The sequence below is a fragment of the Vulpes vulpes genome, chromosome 14 (assembly GCF_048418805.1).
Source record: "Vulpes vulpes isolate BD-2025 chromosome 14, VulVul3, whole genome shotgun sequence".
Classification (NCBI taxonomy): domain Eukaryota; kingdom Metazoa; phylum Chordata; class Mammalia; order Carnivora; family Canidae; genus Vulpes; species Vulpes vulpes.
The window spans coordinates 103,172,549-103,188,593 of record NC_132793.1 but is presented as its reverse complement, the minus strand read 5'-3'; the positions used below and the strand labels follow the sequence as shown (position 1 = coordinate 103,188,593).

Genomic DNA, 16,045 nt, shown 5'->3' with positions numbered 1-16,045 from the left:
CCTGACAGTCCCCAGAGCTCTTTCACGTAGCCTCTGATGGTGGTTTTGGGATGTTTATAATGAGCCAGTGACAGGCTGCCCCTGGCACCCTAGGCAGAGGCCAAGACCTCTCCTAAAAGTGCATTTTCAGCTAAGCTTTTTACTCTCCCTCCCCTGTTCCCCCATGGACACTTTCTGGCCTGTAGTGGTTTTGCGTGATGCTTAGCATACTTTTAAGGTCTCCAAAATGCCAGCCATGATTGCTGCTATGGGTCTGCCCTTGCCGGCTGTGCCAACATGAAGCCTTTAAAGATCACTGATGGGGGCACCTGGGTGGCTCAGTGGTTCAGCGCTGTTGGCTCAGGGTGTAATCCCAGAGTCCTGGCATCAAGTCCCACATCGGGCTCCCTGCAGGGAGCCTGCTTCTCCCTCTGCCTATGTCTCTGCCTCTCTCTGTGTGTCTCTCATGAATAAATAAATAAAACCTTATTTTAAAAAAATCACTGAGAATCTGTTTCTACATCAGTGGGTTTTCCCATTGTCAATCACCTTCAACCCCCTGCCCCGGCCCCACCTCTACCCACCTCTCCCTCCAACATGCACACTGACAAAGGGGCCCAAAGGCAAAGGGGTCACCAAGTGCCCTTCAGTCTTTCAGTACTATTCCTCCGCCCTGGCCAGCAATCCTACCACTACCTGGTGACTGTGATGAAGGAGAACTGTGGTGCGTCCCCCTGCTGCACCTCATGAACCTGGAGTCCTGTGCTGATTCCCTTCTCACAAAGTTCTGTTCAGGGGTTACATCCTGTCCTCTTCCCCTGGTGGCTGATGTGCCCAGAAGGGTGGCCGCCTCCACTGCCAGCCCCCCTCTCTTTTATGGGACCAGATGACCTGTAACAGATGTGACCCAGGACTGGCAGCAAGGACAGGGGTCTTTCCACACCTTCAGTTCCTTGAGTAACCGGGCAGGGAGGACACACAGTAGAGCACAGAGGCTTTTTATAAAAATTAATTCTCCAAGTTCACACAGAGCACAGAGGCTCTGGAGTCAAAATAAGTTCGGACACTTTGCTACAGGTAACAGCTCCCAAGTATTTGTGCTCACAAGGGCGGAGGCAAAGGTGAGCCACCGTCATGAATCACAGGCAGACGTTCTGAGTGGTGGTGATGCACATTGTTGTTTGTAAACATGCATGCCCTGGGAAATACTTTGGACAGAATGTCTTATGACTGTGGTCTCCAGGTCTCCCCTGCAGGTCCCCCATTACCTCCCAAGCAGAGCCACGGCAGAAGGGAGTAGGTATTGGTCCTTGGGTTCTAAGAGGTCTCCACCTGCATTTAGTTAGAGAAGCTGATTTAAGACCACAAAGCCTTAAATGCAGAAAATACTCTCAATATGTGTCCTACAGGTGGGTTGGGGTGGGGAGGGCGGTTGATAAATAATACTCTTTTTTTCCCCTCTTCCCAAATATGGAACCAATTGATAAATATAAGATATGTGAAACAGATGGATAGAGATTTAACCCATCGTTTATTATTAACGAGCTGATTGGAAAATGTGTCTTGAGACTCCTGGCCAAAAGGGCTTGCTGGCACTGGCTATATACATGCCCCCCTAGCATTGCCCCTGGGCAGATGTTGGGGGCAGCTGACACAGGGAAAGTTCAGGTCAGTAATCGATGTGTACTCACCCAGGATGGCAGCGTGGCACCTGCTCCAGGTAAGAAGGAAAGCAACAGGCTTGTGATAGATGAGTTCCTCCGAATGTGAACCAGTGTGTGTCAGCTTCTTTTTGATCTGATAACTCAACCCCCCCTTGAAGACAGGAAGGACTAGGATGAGAGGCAAGGGGGAAAACACGAGCAGAAGAGAGTGGACAGCCTTCCCCAAACACGGGTAAAAGCCAAATTTGGCTTGTAACCTGACATCCCTTCTCCCCCTACAGAGAATCATAATGACTCTTCCACAAAGACTTGTTAACATTTTGAAAGTCTTGGGCCACCTGGGTGGCTCAATGGTTGAGTATCTGCCTTTGGCTCAGGGCGTGATTCCAGGGTCCTGGGATTGAGTCCCACATCGGGCTCCGTGGATGGAGTCTGCTTCTCCCTCTGCCTGTGTCTCTGCTTCTCTCTCTGTCTCTCATGAATAAATAAATAAAATCTTTTTAAAAAGGGAAGAAAACCAAATAAACCTCAAGTAACAATTTATATGACCTTGATGATCAGAAGGCTTTTCCAAGCCCACCAACCAAGTCAGAAACCATCAATAAGACAACTAATATGATTACAGAAGATGTAAAACCTCTATCAGCCAAAACGTTTTATAAAAATTAATTCTCCAAGTTCACACTGGGGAAAGGATTTGCAATATCAATGAGCAAAAAGAAGTTGTGTCTTCAATATATGAAGGAAGTGTTCTTTCCAGTCCACAAGAGAGTGAGACACTGAAAAAACAAAGGACCTGTGTGTAGGCATTTACGGAAGAAGAAATGTAAATGGCTAATAAGCATTTGAAAACTCAAAGTATTAATCAGAACAATAACGTGTTAAAGCTTCGGAAAAAGGTAAGAGTGCTCCACCAATAAGGTTTGGAGAGAAAAAAAGAATGTTGGGGAAATTGACCAAAACTGAAAAAAAAAAGTTAATTAGATTCTCAATTTAACTCAGACATTAGGGACGCCTGGGTGGCTCAATGGTTGAGTATCTGCCTTTGGCTCAGGGTGTGATCCCAGAGTCCTGGGATCAAGTCCCGTGTCGGGCTCCCAGCATGGAGCCTGCTTCTCCCTCTGCCTGTGTCTCTGCCTCTCTCTCTCTCTCTCTGTGTGTGTCTCTCATGAATAAATAAATAAAATCTTAAAAAAAATAATAACTCAGACATCAGAATAAATACAAAAGGAATAAAAGATTAAAATGTAAATAAGAAACTTATAAATGGGGGGCACCTGGGTGGTTGAGTGGCTGAGCATCTGCCTTCGGCTCAGGGTGTGATCCCAGGGTCCTGAGATCCAGTCTTGCATCTGGCTCCCCGCAGGGAGCCTGCTTCTCCCTCTGCTTGTGTCTCTGCCTCTCAGTGTCTCTCATGAATAAATAAGTAAAACCTTTTAAAAATAAAAAAAATTATAAATGAGGGGGTGTAGAAAATAATGTTTTTTGTATTCTTGATAAGGGCAAAACTTTTCTTGATGTAACACCAAGGTTGACAGTTTGGACTGCATGAACATTTAAAACTTATGTTAAGTCCAGACAAGCCCAAAGTTAAAAGGCAAACAAGAATGCAGTCTTCATAACACAACAAGCAAGGTCCTAATAATATTAGTTATATAAAGAGTTCCTAAAAGTCAATGAGGAAAAGCTGAGCACACTGAGTAGCAAATGCTTAATGCCGGGGACATCATAAGCATTCAGGAATAAAATAAATTATGTAAACAGGCAATGTATACAAGAACCAAAAACAGTGAAATGTTTTGATGACCTTTACCAAAAATCAAAGAAATGGGAATTTAAATAGTTAAGGATGATCATTTTCTACTTGGAAGTTGACAAAGATTTTAAAAGATGGATAATACGCAGTTTGGGTGAGGCTGTGGAGGCACTCTCCTACTTTGTAGGAAGGAGTGTAAATTGAAACAACCTTTCTGGAAGACAACTTGCCAACACGTATCAAAGCCTTAAAAATGTGCATACCACCTGACCAGCAAGCATCTTCCTAGGAACTCATCCTAAGAAACTCATTTTGAGTGTGTGTCTTTGCATGTATAGATTTGTTTCTCAGGCTGGTCATCACAGCTTTGTTTTATGGCTAACGGTTGTAAGCCACCTTGGTGTCCAACAGAAGAATTGGTTACATAATTTTTGGCAGGCTTACAAAAAGGCATGCTAAACCACTATTAAAAAATAATGTACAAGAAAATCTATTGACATGTGAAGCGATCCACGGTATGCTTCTAGAAGGATGAATTACAAAGCAGTGTGTTTAATATAGAATGTAAAGAGTAAGCTTACAAGTAACTTTGGTTGGCTTTTTCATGCTTTTCTCTGTGTTGTCCACATTTTCTAAATAAACAAATACTGAGTTGTAATCAGAAGGCATACAGGGACCCCTGGGTGGCTCAGTGGTTGAGCGTCTGCCTTTGGCTCAGGGTGTGATCCCAGAGCCTGGGATCGAGTCCCACACTGGAAGCCTCCTGCAGGAAGCCTACTTCTCCCTCCGCCTATGTTATGTCTCTGCCTCTCTCTGTGTATCTCTTATGAATAAATATAAAGTCTATTTTAAAAAAGAAGAAGATATACAGTAAGTGGTATTTTATTGGGGGGATAGATAAGAATTGTGATGAATGAACTATCATATGCTTAAATATTCCGGTTCTCTCAGATCTCACCAGCCTGTGGATGCAAACGGGGACACATCTTCAAGACTCATCCTGATTTGGTGTCTCTTGACCTGTCTTGAGCCACTCACTCCTCCTGGCTGCCCCGAAGCTGGCTAGGTTTTGTCTGGGAGGAGAAAGGGAGAGGTATCACAGATGCTCACCATCATGAGCCCCATCCTCCTCTTGCTGCTGTGAAGCCACTTGAGGGCGCCCGTGACTGTGGCTCTGTGACCAAAGGGACCTGTCTGGACAGGACGCTGCATCCTGGGACTCCAAACACCAGGCCTATGTGAGGCCCAGGGTGCCTGGTGTCCTCACAGGTCAAGGCCCTTCCAGGACAAAGAGATGTCCCCCTTTCCCATTCTGGTCACATTTTGACAGTTGGGTCTCATTGTCTCCCAGAATCTACACACACACACACACACACACACACACACACACACACACACTGACTCACACACACACTCTACTTCTGCCTTCAGCTATTCTTTTAGGGAACCTCACAGAGTCCTGGCCTGGTCCCATCCACCATAGCCTGCTGTTTCTTTTTTTTTTTTTTTTTTTTAAGATTTTATGTATTTATCCATGAGAGACACACAGAGAGAGGCAGAGACATAGGCAGAGGGAGAAGCAGGTTCCATGCAGGGAGCCCAATGCAGGTCCCAATCCTAGGACCCCGGGATCATGACCTGAGCTGAAGGCAGAAGCTCAGCCACTGAGCCACCCAAGTGCCCCTAGCCTGCTGTTTCTGAGCCCATCTTAGACACTGAACCACAGGACACTGGCTCAGGCCCCCCGCCCCCCATGGCCAGAAATGACAGGCACAGCCCTCGAGAAGAGCACACGACACGCCCCCGCAGCTTTAACGGTGGACAGAGGTTGCATGCATTCCTGTCGTGCACAGAGCATGCTGGAAAGGACGTGAGCACACACCCAGGAACTTCCACCTGGGCTCACATCCCAGCAGGGTGGGGTCTGTGTCACCTTCATCTGACTAGGAGACAGATTTTGTGGCGAATGCCCACATTCTTAGCCTAAGAGTCACCTGACAATTCACCCTGAAGCCTAGGTCTTAGTTCCCCTGAGTTCCTGCAACCAACTCCCAAGCACTGGAAGGGTCAGGGCACCAGGGGACACTGGGTCCCCTGCTCAGGAAAGCGGGCTTGGCTGGTGCAGAGAACACCGGCCGTGAGCAGGTCTGCCCACTTGGCCTCACTCTATGCCATGGGTGGTGGAACCTGCTGGTCTCCAGCGATGATGGGGCCTGGAGGCCAGGACCCGGAGCTGCCTGGCAATGAATGCCCGAGGGATTTGGTGAGTCTGGGAGCCCACGGATGGAGCGGTGGGCGGGACTGTCTCCGCTTGGTGTTTAAGGGACAGGAAATTCCTACCGGCAGGATGACCTCATGCTGACAGGGCTGGGGAGCGTCTGCCTGGGGCTTAGTCTGGGAGAAGCACAGTGGCCTGTCCCAGGAAGATGCATGGAAGCCACCGCCCACGGTTCTTCCCAGGAGGACGCAGGTGGCCAGCTTAGTGTCCTGGAGGCTCACCTCCTTGCAGACCTCAGAGCCCAAATGCGGCATGCAGGCCACTGACCATCCAGACCCTTCCTGCACCCGCTCCTATGAGGTTCTCTGGGCCCTCCTGTGGTACCTGGGGCAACTCAGACCCCACACCCCCAACGTGGCTGCACAACCAGCTCTTTCCCCTGGAGACTGGGTTCAGGGAGATCTGCACACTCCTGTCCCCCTGAACGGGGTTATAAAAAGATGGAGGCAGGGCAGGGCTCCCTGTGCAGAGCATGGAGGTGGAAGGTGAGAAGGGTGGCCTGGCACAGGAAGATTAGGCCCAGACTGCCTGATTTAGAGTTGGGGGTTGGGGGTTGGGAAGCACAGATGCCTGTGCAGTGACATCTGGGTGACACTGGGCACATGTCAGTAGCCAAAGGTCACTCCCAGCCCTGTCCTGGATCTGTAACTCTGGAACCAGCGATCAGGACATGCCCAGCATGGGAACATCCCTTCTGTCACGAATGGTGAGAAGCAGGCAGACCGTGGCAGGGACTCCTGGGCCAGGGCCAAGGGCAGGGCTATACGCTCCAGGCAGAGGTGGCTCAGCCTGAGACATGCCATCAATGGGGAGCCCAGGGCTCTGGGCCCTGGAATCGTCCTTGGTGAGGCTGGGAGCTCCTGGGAGAGGCCATAGGTGAGCTCAGTTGCCCCCGCCTCCAGCTCTCCCTACAGGCCACGGGTGGCATGGATAGGTGGGTGACCTCAGTGCTCGAAGGCAGAGGCCCACTGTGGTTCACATCTCCCTCCCTGTACCCCCAGGTGGGGGGGACACAGCACTGGGTACACTGGATGGTGTAGCCCAAAGTGACCAGCTTGGGGGGTCATAGACCCTGTATGGACCTGCATTCCTTGTCTGTGACTTTTACCAGTGCATGGCATGAATACACCTGATGGTCGGGCTGAAGACGGGTGGATGTATTGGTAGATTTAATATAGGGGCTGCCTCTGGTCCAGGTCAGTGGCGGGGGGAGGTGGTCTGCAAGTACCCTCCTGTCTCATCCAGTCCTAAAGAGCAAATTCCCACCCCCAGCCTGGGGCAGGAGGAGAATGGATGAGCTCTGGAAACCGAGGTGCTCTGGTCCTCAAGAGAGGCAGTGGAAGATAATCCAATATGGTAGAGAAAGGCAGTGTCGGCACTCTGGCTTGCCCTTGGAAGGAGCTCATTTGAGGACTTACAGTCACAAAAAAGTGGGAGTTGGAGCCTTATCTCAGACCAGACGAGGAGCCCTGCGCAGGGTGACAGTTCTGCAAGGAGGGAGGTGACTTTTAAGCCTTCAGATTTTGTCTGTTCAGTACTCACTTTAATTTATGGCTCTTCAGCTGCTTAGCCTGAGTGATGAACATTGGAGATAGAACTCGTAGGAGATATGAGTCAGTTTGACAACAAACACTGTTAAGTGTCCCAGGATTGAGGAAAAACAGGGAATCAGGGAGTAGAAACCTAGGCATGTCGCCTGGGAAAGCACGTGCCTGCACCCCCTGGAGTCTGGGCTTTCTGAGGGGGAGGGAAGGTGGGGATTCTTATCTGCATTTTTGTCTCTGGCAACTAAAATAAAAGACACTCCATACATGCTTGTTGAATGAATGATGCAGGGAGGTGAATCCTAAGCCTGCCAGTGTGTACCTCCTAGCACAGCAACCACTTCTGCTGAGAACCAGTCCTGATGCAGCCCAGCCTTCTCTGGTGTCACTCCTCAACCCCTCAGTTGTGACGACAATCCCACCAGTGGCTACCACGTAACAGGAGTGGCAGGTGTTAGGGAGGACACTGTGAATCAGACAGGATCTCTGCCCTCTGGGCACTCCCAGTCCAGGGCGGGGAAACAGACAAGAAGACAGATGTCATTGATGGGGTGATTGTCTGGGAAGAGGAAGTGTGTGCGTGCGCAGGGAAGGCACAAGTGACAGGGGTGGGGTGAGCCCAGTGCTGAGGAGCAGGACATTTCGAGTCCCAGGCAGATCCGGGCTTGCATCCCGGCCCCACCCTGGAATAACGTCGGGCAAGTTAACTTAACCTCTGCTTCTGTTTCTTGTCTACCAGTGGACGTGATGCCCTCCTCATAGCTTTGTGTGAGGATAAAATTGGGCTAATTCACGTTAAATGCTCAGCCCAGGGCCAGATACATAATAAACTCTAGTGATGGTATTATTCCTATTAAGGTTTTTTAAAAAAAGGTGAGCTTTGAGCCAGGGCTTAAAGGAGGTACATAGCTCCAGGTGGTACTGAATGAAATTATGGTAACTGAGCATGTCCATCCATCCAGGGGAGCAAAGCTGGGAGAACATGTTCATGACCTCTGCTTGCCCAGGAAGGAAATAGAAAATATCTAATGAGGAGAGTAGGATGGGGTTTGATAAGCAATGGGAGACATCTGGAATAGCCACCTTGGGGGTGAATGTTAAGAGCTGATGGGATCTGTCAAGAATCCAGTTATGAGACTGAACATCTAGTATTTAATAAGCTAATCAATAACATTCCAGCCAGGAGTGAGAACAACCAGGGAGGCAAATGATCAGGCTGGACTAGAGTTGGTGCTGGTTAGGAGGTGGTAGAGAACAGATAGGACTAAGAGACAGAGCCAATTCTTAGGCGTGTTGTTCAAGAGAGTGACTCACAATTCCAAGACCTGACACAGAGCCTGCCATGTGGACAGTATCCCATCAACAGTCATTGAATTCATGAATGAAGGAAGGAATACATGAAACGAACCTATATTCTAGCCTACAGAAGAAAACATCTGAAGGCAGATACAGGGGTCTGGCCATTGCCTCTTCAACCAATTTCCTCAACCTATTCACTACTGATGAAAGGATGCTGGTGGGTCCTTGACCTCAGGGCAAGCACCATGGCTGGCAGTCCTGTTTTCTTCGAGTTTGGGTCAATGTGACATAAAGGAACTTGGGACCGTTGCACTCCTCAGTCAAAAGACATAGCTTTCTGTCTCTGCCCCTATCCTTCCACCTTGAGCCCCTGGTGTCACAATACGATATCGGGAGTTATAGCAGCCCCATTGTGACCTCAAGGAGACAAGCAATGGGCAAAAATCCAACATGCTGAGGATGGTAGAATGTAAAAATGGAGGCTAGGTCTTCCATGGCATGGCTGAGTTAATACACCAGGCCTAGAACTACCGATGCAGTGGGCAGGGCCACCATTTGCACTATTCACACCATGGTCTATTGGAAGTATCCCAGGAGTCATGCAGTGTGGCCTCTTGTCAACTGATAAGGCCGATAGCTTCAGAAAAGGGTCTAGAGATCTTGAGGACTTTAAAGGAAAAGTAGGTCAATAGGACCTGGAAAGACAAAGAGACGACACTTGATGCTTCTATATTCCCAGGATGCCTTTCCCAGGAAACGTTTGCCACCTCTACGCCTATGCTTTTCCTCCACTGGCTACCTGCAGGTTCTTCAGCTCAGCCAGCAGGAACTCAAGCTGATCTCCACCACCCCTCACTCCAACCTCCTTTGCCCAGAACTTGCGGTCCTCACTGGTGATTCTCTTGGAGTCTCCAACACTTGGCTTTGGGGGGGTACCTCCAATCCACCCTTCCACATGGAAAAGGGAAGGTATGTATAGTCCATGCAAAACCAACCCCTTAAGGCCAGAAATCTCACTGCTCCTGGAAGTGAGAGAGTAGGCAACCCTCTGGGGGTGGGACTGGTCCTTGCATCTTCCAGCAAGCCTTGCTGGTAGTGGCCACTCTCACTGGAAGACCTTGGCTCCTCTCAAGATTGAGCTGCTTACTGACTTAACTGTAATTCCAAGACAACGGGAATATCCCTCTCTCATCCTGTGACTGTCTGATTAGTCATCCTCTGTCATCCTCTCCACCTGGATTCAGATCCACAGTGGCCACACGTTCAGCCTCCTCTTTCTGCCGGATTGGAAACTTGCAAGTTGGAGGTGCAACTATACCGTGTATTCTGATTCTTTAAGTACTTCCGGCCAAATTTCTCTTCTCTATATATCTAGGATCCCTTGAGTACCTTAGAAAATTGATGTCCTATTGGTCACTTTAGCCTAGCTTTTGAACTATTGCTGACTCGTGTGTGTGTGTGTGTGTGTGTGTGTGTGTGTGTGTGTGTAATGGAAAAGTACTTTGTGATTGTCTTAATTTTGTGAAGACTGAAGTCTCCAGGGAGCCTAGAGCAGTCCAGATGAGTAATGTAGTTCCAGTAGGAGCAACTGAAATCCCAACCCCAGAGCAATTCTCCTAAGAGCACCCAGACCCTACTCCCTCCTTTTCTGTAGCATCTAGGAAGCTACTTTGCCACCACGGACTGACCCACCGTTACATCATCAAGACCCACCACGCGATGGGCACCTAGTAGGTCCTCAACAATTATTTAAGGAATGTATGAATATTGTTCTCAAGTTCACTTAGCGGGGTCAGAATTGGTGGTTAAATTTAGTTAGGATTTCTTGTTTTTTCCAGAGAGTTTGTGAATGATAGCTAATAGTGTTGTAGATAGTGCACGCTTTGACAAAGATAAAGATTAATTATTTAAGTCCATATAAAGAATTACAAGCAAGTAAGGGCAAGAATTGAAAAACATCTTAAGGACAGTTAAGTTGGAGGCCAGTGGTGACCTGAGGTGGGCAATTTCAGGACACATGTGAGAGGAGGTCAAATCACTGAGGTTTAAGGAATGAATGAAGGAACCAAAATGGAGATAATCCAGGATAGGCAGTCCCTTGAAGCTTGATTATGAAGGGAGCAGGATTTCTCAGGGCATTTTTCTACTACCCACACTCCCCTCCCTGCCCCTCCCTAGTACCCAAACAAAACCAGCTCACCAAAGTGTATCCTGAAGAAACAAAAGTTGAGGACCTGGAGAAAAAGTAACCCTCGTGCACTGTTGGTGGGAATGCAAACTGGTGCAGCCACTGTGGAAAACAGTATGGCAGTTCCTCAAAAGTTAAAAATAGAACTACCCTACAATCCAGCAATCACACACTACTAAGTATTTACCCAAAGAACATAAAAACACTCATTCAAAGGGATGCATGCACCCCAGTGTTTATAGCAGCATTGCCTACAAAAGCCAAATTATGGAAACAGCCCAAGTATCCTTCAACTGATGAGTGGATAAAGAAGATGTTGTATAGATGTACAATGAAATACTACTCAGCCATAAAAAAAAATAATGAAATGTTGCCATTTGTAACCACATGGATGGATCTAGAGAGTATAATGCTATGTGAATTAAGTTAATCAGAGAAAGACAAATACTATATGATTTCACTCATACATGGAATTTAAGAAACAAAACAAATGAGCAAAGGAAAGAGGAGACAAAGAAACAGACTCAACTCTAGAGAACACACTGCTGATCCCCGGGTGGGCGGGGGGGGGGGGGGGGGGGTAGGGGAAACAGGTGGTAGGGATTAAGAGTACAATTAACCATGATGAGCGCTGAGAATGTATGGGGTTGTTGAATTGCTGTATTGTGTACCTGAAACTAATACAACACTGTATATTATTTATGCTGGGTTCCTTTTTCTTTAAAAGTGCACTTGAGAAGGCATACCAGGCCACCCTCTTCAATCCCAAGGACCTCCTAACAGAGGGACGAGAAAGCATCCAAACACCATACTTTGTATTAAAACCCATGTCTTTTGAAAGCCTTCTCTTTCCCATCTCCCAACAACCCCACTCGGAAACACAAGGGAAATTACACTTGGTCTCTTGGCCCACGGGTACTTTGAGACTCAGTTGATAGTTATGGAGAAGAAAAAAAAACATATGAAATGATACATATGCTTGAGAAGGGTTCCTAGAGCGAAGTGTCCTGAATCTGGGATCTAGAGCCTCTACGTTAGAAGCCGGATGGTCAGCTTGGATCCATGACTCCAGAACAACTCAAGAAGGAGGGTGTCTCAGGTGCTGCTTCTAGGAATGTCTTACTATACACTGTCTGGGAGATTCTGGGGAACCCCTTTACTACTTGACCAAAAGACTAGGAAAGCTCCGTAAAATTCATAAACCTACTCTACTTTCCCTTTAAAATCCAGAGGGATCCCCTGTAGGAGGGAAAAGTTTGGGAATTCCTTCCCAGCTGGGCACAGATGTGCCATGGCTCATCCCTCCTCTGCCCCATCTGCTTGGCCAGGTGAGTAGAGATGAAGGAGGAGTCCCTTGGGCCCTCCAGCAGCCAGGACACTGAATGCTCTGAACGGTGTCTACTCTTCTGGTGTCTACTCTTTCTCCCACCAGGGAGGCTCCCTGGTGGACAAGGATGCCGGAGTCTGCACCATGGTCCTGGGTGCAGTGTGCCTGCCCGCTGGAGGTCCGCATCTCCTGAGACCAAATGCGCTGGTGTGCCCTCCCTGGCTCCAGAAGAAGGGGAGGTAGGCACTCTAAGCCATACCCTCACTGGATGTGTGTAAGGTTGCAGGCCATGCAGCTCTGCTTTCATTCCAGAATGAACCAGGCTGAGGGTGGCCCAGGAGATCAGTATCACATGAAGATTTCTGCTCCCCACCCTTCCACTCGTTTCTTTTCCGTCCTCTCTTCAAGCTAAATCTTCCTTGTCTTTGGATCCACGGCTTCATGTCTGGCAGTGAAAGCCAACCGTAACATCTCCAGTTAGAAATAGATGTTTTGAAATCCCTCATTGGCCAAACACTAATGTAGAAGGGGTACCAAGAGACAGACAGCTAAGTGCAGATGCCTCCTGCTGGGTAAGTTGGATTTAATAGCTACACCATTTAAATCATTAAATTCTCACCCAAACAAGCAAAGTAGTGACAGATTGCCTGAACCAGTCATTTTTCCTAATTCCTCCTATCTGAATCCCTCCTGGAGCAGCCCAGCCCCAAGCCGTGGGCTCCTCTGCCGTGACTCCGTCCTCATGCCAGGAGATGGTGTAATCAGGTGGCCTTAGGAGGCAGGGAAGCCGGCTGAGTGCAAGCTCTGACCAACCCACCCCACCACCACCATCGCCAGGAGGTGGCTCTGGAAGTTACTCCCCCAGGGTTAGTTGCGTCATGTTCCCCATGGACATGATAGCATCTCGTTGGCGGCAGTGGGCGGGCGAAGTGGGATCCCCTCCACCTGGCACCTACCACAGTGCCCAGCACTCCGCCAAGGATCTAAGTGGATGTGATCTCTCCCTGAGATGGTGGGGGCTCGGGCGGGGCACTGGACCACACACGAGGCCGACTGGGGCATGCTGGCGCGGTGGGGCCAGACATGTGGTTCTGGTTGGTGAGCGGCAGACGGCGCCCCTCTGCCAGTCTCTGTGTGGTTTGGGAAGGGGTGAGGCAGGCGGGGAGGCTGGGGGACAGAGCTGCACCGGCTTTGCCTCTAGCGACTACAGAAACCACACCTCAATTAGAGGGAACTGTCTGGAATGTGAAAAGGTCAGGAACTTGGGGGGAGAAGTGGTCATGTCATTTTGGAATGTACACAGCTGAAGCAGGGGTAGGCGGGGGGGGGGGGGGCGGGGGGTCGGCGGTAATGAGTCCTCTGAGTCTGAGACAAGGAACTGGAATCCCAGCTGGCCCACCTAGCAGAGGACGGATGCTGCGGGTCACCCTCCTCATCCCAGGAGCATGAATAGAAGCCCCCACCTCAAGGATAACTGTGAGTCCTATAGACAGGGCTCCTGGCCCAGGAACATGTGTCACCATCAGATGACAGTAGGTCACCATTCCCTTGGGTCAGGAAAGCCAATGCCAAACACCTGGACAAAACGCAATTTTAACCATGGCCTTTTTTTTTTTTTTTTTAACTTACTCATGAGAGACAGAGAGAGAGAGAGGCAGAGACACAGGCAGAGGGAGAAGCAGGCTCCCTGCGGGGACCCTGATGCAGGACTCAATCCCAGGACCCCGGCATCATGATCTGAGTCGAAGGCAGATGCTCAACCACTGAGCCACCCAAGTGCCCCTAACCATGGCCTTTTAAGGAACCATTTCTTCAGCAAAGGAAATCCTGATGATAACCTTTTGAAAGACCCAAAGGAGCACAAAGATGGAAGGCCTGTAAGGGAAGGTCTCCATCAGCTCGGGTGTTAAAAGCCCACATACTCCAGATGGAAGAGGGGGGGTCACCTACCCCAGGGAAAAACCGAAATGCCTCTGCTTCCTTACCACTCCCTGTCTTCGAAGCGAACTCACCCCCACCTGCTGCTCCCTCTCTTCTCATCTTATTCAGAGATGCCCACTGAGCATCTACACTTGCCAACTGCACACCCCCGATCCACCCGCCCCCCCTTTCATGGAGGCTGCCCTGGCCAGGATCCACAGGGACCCTCTAAGTTCTTTGTGGGACAACCTCCCCATAGTCCTAACCTACCGTCACTTGGCAGCATCTCCATTCCATTGGGAAAACATCTTTTATATCCCTGCTGTCTTCAGGGCACCAAAAATGCTAGGGTGACTATCACACGGTTAACCACTTCCTCTTTGATTTCCTGGTTTTTAACAATACTTTTCTTTCTTCCTCCCATATTGTCTGCTGGCTCATCTTCCCCAATCGCTGCTTAAATGGGGTTCCATCATGACAACCTTCTCATGGCAATCGGCAAGCTCCCTCCCAGAGGGTGAATGGTCACATCCAGCACAGACCTCGCTCCCCAGCTGCTGATCCTCCTTTCCTGCTTCCCAGTGACATTTCCAGGGCCACCTCCAATCCCACCTGTCCAAAGCAGGTTTGGTTCACATGGTCTGGGAGGCCGCCTACACCGAAGCTCACCACCGGACTACCCCCTGCCTCTCCGCCCTTCTCCTGCCCGGTGTGCTCATCTCCTGGCCTCGCTGCCTGGAACATGCTTCTTCCCTCCGAGTCTGGCTCCTATTGCTCACTCTCTCTGGCCCTCAGGTCACCTGGCTGCATTGTTAGAAATAGAGAATTCTTGGGACCCACTGTGGACCTCCTGAATCAGAATCTTGGGGGGAAAATCCTGGAGTCGTACATTTTTATGAAGCTCCCCGAGTGATTATGATGCCTTCTCAACTTAAGAAGGAAAAAAAACCAAGAAGCTGTAATCTCAACATGTTACTAGCAATAGTTGGCAGGATTTAGTGATTGTCTGGATACGGAATGTGAAGGAGAGGGAAGAAAGCAAATCCTTCCAGACAGAATGCAAAGCTGAGAGATCGGCATCAGGGGAATGAACCACATGCAGGAGCCCCGAACTGATTTTCCTGAGTGAGCTCATTAATTCATTTGCTGCACCTGCATTTTAACACGTCACGGAGACCCCAGTAGGAAATAAATAAAAACATTGCCGAGGTATTTCCTGAAATTTAAAGAATTAATTTCTTTAAATTCAGACCATCTTTTATTCTTTGCCCTCTACCTGATGTTGGAACCCAAGTTGTCAGCCCAAATGAAGGGATAAGACAAATGATCTTAAAGTAGGTGGGTCTGGGGCAGTGTTGACAAACAGAAGGGAGACATAATCTGGAGTCGAAAAAGACGCTGCTTAATTGGAGCTCAAATTTATCAGCACATCTCCTTCTGCAACCATTTTCTGAAACAATTATCCTAATTTATGTTTTTGAATTGCCAAAGGAATAGTTATGACCAAACTCCCATCTTCCACTTGCCAAAAACATTTTGGACTCTCCTTGGAGAGTCTTTTGAGAATACCCTCTTTCACTGGCACGGGTTGTTTATTTGTACCTTCGAATACCACGATACACCTTATCCATAAATCCTTTCTCTTCAGAACTCATGCTGTGATCACTGAGACTACATTAATAAGAGAAAAGGTGTGTCCTGAGTGTTCATACTGTAAAGTTAACCCATAGAGATCTAAACCTTGAAATTACAGTCCAGCCTTAACATGGTCTAGCGATACAGAAAATTATAACTGAATCCAAGTTTTGCAGTTGCTAACGAGAATGAGAGATAAACAAATACCAATTGAACCACTGATGATTAAAGATAACTCTGTTGTACCTAAGAAGCCAACAGTGTTTTCTGTTAACATTTGTGTTTCAGGACCCCATGCTTTTATAGATATGAAAGTATTTAAATTTGCTGTCACATTCCTTCATAGTCTTAAATCAGCAAAGCCCAGCCTTCTGCCATGACTAGAACCAAATGTTATTTTCTAAAGAAAAGAGCTGCAGGATCAGGGAAGTGTCAGGCAATTCATCAGGAGGAAG

General features: G+C 48.5%; 1 long non-coding RNA gene across 1 annotated transcript in view; it reads left to right on the top strand.

Moving 5' to 3' along the window:
- LOC140595479 (uncharacterized) overlaps positions 1-15,835 on the top strand; it is a 64,505-nt gene extending 48,670 nt beyond the window's left edge. Inside the window, exons 3-4 of the long non-coding RNA XR_011997120.1 lie at positions 12,141-12,274; positions 14,459-15,835. This is a non-coding gene — a long non-coding RNA (uncharacterized lncRNA). The remainder of the gene's footprint in view (positions 1-12,140; positions 12,275-14,458) is intronic.
- Positions 15,836-16,045: the final 210 nt, after the last annotated feature.